At 55.8% G+C, this 4898-nt stretch overlaps 1 long non-coding RNA gene across 1 annotated transcript; it reads right to left on the bottom strand.

The window, feature by feature from the left end:
• Positions 1-810: 810 nt before the first annotated feature.
• Positions 811-4251, bottom strand: LOC136388520 (uncharacterized). The gene is made up of 3 exons (XR_010748186.1): positions 4139-4251; positions 3355-3483; positions 811-897 (listed from the first exon to the last, which is right to left on the bottom strand). It is a non-coding gene; the product is annotated as an uncharacterized lncRNA (long non-coding RNA).
• Between the last annotated feature and the right edge of the window lie 647 nt (positions 4252-4898).

Consider the following 4898-nt stretch of genomic DNA (forward strand, 5'->3'; position numbering starts at 1 on the left):
GGAAGCCGGCAGCCTGCCACGTAGCTTTCTATCCACTGAACACATCCTACAGCCTCCGACAAGGAGGGACAGACAAGTCCTGGGTCCTGTACACTGCAGCGCCCCTGAGTGAAATGGTGGGCAGCTGGTCAGTAACTCGGGTGCCAGAGGACCCTGGTGAGATGTCCCCAGAATTCTGCACACAGATGGTCATTAGTTGAGAGGGCGGAAAACAGACATCTGTAAAAGCCAACAGCCCAAAGTCCATGCACATGTGGCATCCTTTCCCAGGTGTGACATCAGGATCCACTCCAGCAAAACAAAGGAGCCGTCTAGAAAGAGGAGGTGGTGGGCAGAGCCCAGGAGGGTGGGAAGGGTGGATGTGTCCTGGCTGCAGGGAGCAGGGAGTGGTGAGTCCAGCTGGGGTCCCAGGGACACAAGCTCCATGACGGATGACAGAAGGTGATGGACAGCTCGGGAAAAGTGAGGCTTTAGAAAGGCCAGTTATGTACTAAAATAGGGGAAGCAGTCAGAAAACTTTAGGAAGAAGAAACCAGCGCTGTAGGAAATAGAATTAGTCCGGATATGGAACACCGTGAGTTAACACAGTCTGTGGACCTGCAGGGGTAAGAAAAAAGAGAACCACCGGCTGGAGGCAGAGAGGACTCTGGGCTGGTGCTGGGCTGTCTCACCGGGTCGAGAGTCACATCTCCTTCTGGTTCTCAGCTCCTAAAGATCAACTCACACAAGCCAGGTCCAGAGCCACCTCTGACCCCGCCCACAGCACCTGGCAGAGAGGCACCTACGTGCTACAAGGTCTGCAGAATTCAGGGGAGTCGGGGCTGTGGTAGAAACGGCCTGTTCGACACTGGCATCTCTGGTTGCTGGTCGGTGTGCACGGCGCCACCTCCTCCTGGTCTTCAGTTCAGGAAAGACGGGGTCAGTCCCAGGGGGCGTGTCCTTGTGTGGACATGTGGACCTACACAAGGCCCCAGCATGGAACCAGCCGGCCACAGAGGATGCACCAAGATGGTCCCGAGGGTTGTAACCCTGCTGGAGACGTCCCCGCCACCTCTTCACACACCTGTCTCCCACACACACACGGTGAGCTGGGTGCGGGCTCAGAGACTGGGTTACATGAGTAAATCAGGAACCAGAGTCACAGAGGGACCCCACAGGGAGTTTCCTTCTTTAAAAATCTAAGTTATTGGCCCTGGCTGGTTGGCTCAGTGATAGAGCGTCAGCCAGGCATACGGAAGTCCCAGGATCGATTCCCAGCCAAGGCACGCAGGAGAAGCACCCATCTGCTTCTCCACCCTTCCACCTCTCCTTCCTCTCTGTCTCTCTCTACTCCTCCCGCAGCCAAGGCTCCATTGGAGCAATGTTTTCCCGGGTGCTGAGGATGGCTCCATGGCCTGTGCCTTAGGTGTTAGAATGGCTCCAGCCACAAAGGAGCAATGCCCCAGATGGGCAGAGCATCATCCCCTGGTGGGCATGCTGGGTGGATCCTGGTCGGGCACATGCGGGAGTCTGTCTGACTGCCTCTCCGCTTCTAACTTAGGAAAAATACGAAAAAAAAATCTAACTCCTCCTCTTCATCAAGATGGTGTGTACACCTTTGTGTCTTACAGAAACATTAAATGTGGTTTTCCCATTGGGTTTCCCCCTTTTTAACCATGTTTACAGAACTCAGTGTCAATAGGACAGTGCAGGTGCAGATGTCACAGCTGGGATCCTCTGAGGTTAGGTCGTCATGGTCTGAGTGTGGGGACAGGAAGATCCAGCCTCAGCCTCACCTAGGCCAGTGATGGGCAATCTTCTGAGCTTGGTGTGTCAAAATTCGCCCAAAAAACGAGCATAACTCAGATGGTGTGTCACTTCTAGAAAAACGGCCTAACAGGAAGTCCCAGAACTAGACGCTCTGTGCCGGAGTTCTGTTGTTTTGGCCTACAGACCTCCTGCACAGAGGTCTATACTACAGCAAATGTTTCATCCTCGGCTACTGCTCCTCGCCGTGCAGGAGCCGGAATGAAACGTCCTCCTTGGCACGCGACCCCATACTTCTCTGATATGCGGCCGCATGTGGCCACGTGTCATCGAAAATGGGTGACATACGTGTGTCATAGGTTTGTCATCATGGACCCAGGGGGTGAGTCCTGCGGGCCTGAGGGCTAGAGCTGTCCACTCCTTTCCCTGCAGACGAGCAGCGAGGGCAGTTCTTAAAGAAATACTGACTGACAGTAAGTCCGAGTCTGGCCTGGATGTTCGGAATCACCACTGACTCTCCCGAATGGGGGACTGCACCCCAATCTGTGTGGGAATGTGTGTGTCCCTAGGAGGTGTGGATGCTGGTGTCTAGGGGTGAAATACTGTGACATCTGTAGCCGACACTGAAGTGGTTCACACCCGCTCCTGCACACACACAGTCACACACACACATGCACACACATACACACGCACACAAATGATGCCCATGCATACACAAATGTGATCCCACACCACCAACTGTTTAACTGCCAGTGTCCTGTGTTCTAGTCTTTCATTGTTTCACCTGTTTTGAAATTGACATAATAAGGCCCTGGCCGGTTGGCTCAGTGGTAGAGCGTCGGCCTGGCGTGCAGAAGTCCCGGGTTCGATTCCCGGCCAGGGCACACAGGAGAAGCGCCCATCTGCTTCTCCACCCCTCCCCTCTCCTTCCTCTCTGTCTCTCTCTTCCCCTCCCGCAGCCGAGGCTCCACTGGATCAAAGATGGCCCGGGCACTGGGGATGGCTCCTCGGCCTCTGCCCCAGGCGCTAGAGTGGCTCTAGTCGCAACAGAGCGTCGCCCCCTGGTGGGCGTGCCGGGTGGATCCCGGTCGGGCGCATGCGGGAGTCTGCCTGACTGTCTCTCCCCGTTTCTGGCTTCAGAAAAATACAGAAAAAAAAAAAAAAAAGAAATTGACATAATAAACAATCCCTGATTCACTGAGGCGTGGCCTTACCTTTCCACCTGTGTTTGTGTGCCGTCCATTGACTAACCTTCGATTTGAACAGTGATTCAAATTGAAACAACGTTGCTGAGGGTCTGACCGAGTGTAACTGTGGGTTCTGTCCCTTTCTCACTGCCGCCGTGTGGGGAGCTCTCTGTCCACTGCTGAGCCTCCTGCAGCCACTTCCTGGCAGCGACTGGGAGCCCTGAGCTTGGTGACCTCATGTTCTTTCTTGACCAGAGGCTGGCTGAGTGGACACCTGGCTTCTTCTTAACTTTCATGGCTAAACAGTGCTCATCCGTGTGGGTAAATACTGAGGCTGAGGTGAAGGACTCCTTAGGGACACACTTCCGGCCTGGCCACTGAGGGGTCAAGGGCCAGCAGGTGGTGTCCGTGGGAGACTCACCCTCGGAGCAGGTGGAGCACGGCAAGCAGGACTCCAGGCCGTTGGGGAACGCCGTGTACGTCCCTCTGTCACACTTCTCACACGTCCCCTGGGTGTGGGGGCTCCTGCAGGGCTCACGGACATACTCTCCTGCGAAGGGTCAGCGCGGTGGTCAGACCTCCCAGGCCGCCTGGCGTCCCTGCTGTGGGGCCTGCCCACCCCGTCCCTGGGCCCGGCCTCTCCAATGAGAAAACACAAATACTGTGTCCAGGCTTTGGATCCAAGTAATCTCGGGATTTCTACAACTTCTAGGAAACGACCAGGGACAGAGGGGCTCGGCCCCGCCTCCCTGAGCTCGGGGAGCCCGCCCTGTGTTGGCTCCTCCCACGGTGGTGCTGGGGCAGCGGAGGGATCCCTCCTCCACTCCCGGTAGATCCTGGGGCTCCTGCGGAAGCGCCTGGTGTCCAGGGCCAGTGAAAGCACCGGACAGCAGCCAGGCTCTGCCCCCCAGTCCGGCTCACCACCTCCTGCCCCATCGGAGCCTGGAGCGCAAGGGCCGCGGGGGATCCCGGGCTGAGTCCTCCCGCGGAGCACCGCCAGCTCCTCTGAAGGCACCTGAGGGCGCACACTGACCCACGGGCACCTCCCTCCACCAGTGTCCCCTCTGGAAGGTGTTCCCTGGGCCTAGCCCACGCCATCGGTGCTGACAGTCCCCCCCTGCTGCACTGTTAGAGGACCGTCCTGTCACACGGCTGGATGGGCATTTATTCCAGGGTCTCACCAGACAGAACTGTCCCGGACTCACCCGCGGGGCACAGCGGGCAGCAGAGGCCGGCAGCCCAGTACTTGTTGGACCCACAGCGGCTGGTCAGGAGGTGGCTCTGTGCAGAGACCAGGTCGTTTGTGGTGGTCATCATCGGCTGAAAAAGTTCAACACGTAGTTCACTAATAGCCACCGTTACTGTGTGTCCCCTGAGCTGTGGTGGGCGTGCCTCTCAGCTGCTATGTGGCTTCATTGGGTGTTTTATTTTATTTTTTTATATTTTTACTTATTCATTTTAGAGAGGAGAGAGAGAGAGAGAAAGGGGGGAGGAGCAGTAGCATCAACTCCCATATGTGCCTTGATCAGACAAGCCCAGGGTTTCGAACCCGCGACCTCAGCGTTCCAGATGGACACTTTATTCACCGCGCCCCCACAGGCCAAGCCAGGCTTGATTAGGTTTTATTTATGTGTCATGCTCATGTCCCTACATTGTATTTGCCTTGTTTGTATGTGTCACTGTACCCCATTCTGTGAAATAGGAGAATCAGATTCAGTTTGAGAGCTCCCATCTGTCTGTCTGTCTGTCTGGTCTGTCCACAATTCTTGCTATTCTCTGCACACTGGCAATCCTGTCTCTGCCATTCAGGCTTTGCGAGTGGACCTTGTAAAGGTCATGTGCGGTATCAGTGGGTGTGGGATAAGATTCTAAGACTAGTGCCCGGCCAGGTGGTGGTACAGTGGAGAGAATGTAAGGTCAGCTGAAGGAGGACATCCGAGTTCAGACAAGAAAAGTTTATTAGGG

Source organism: Saccopteryx leptura, chromosome 1 (genome assembly GCF_036850995.1).
Source record: "Saccopteryx leptura isolate mSacLep1 chromosome 1, mSacLep1_pri_phased_curated, whole genome shotgun sequence".
Classification (NCBI taxonomy): Eukaryota; Metazoa; Chordata; class Mammalia; order Chiroptera; family Emballonuridae; genus Saccopteryx; species Saccopteryx leptura.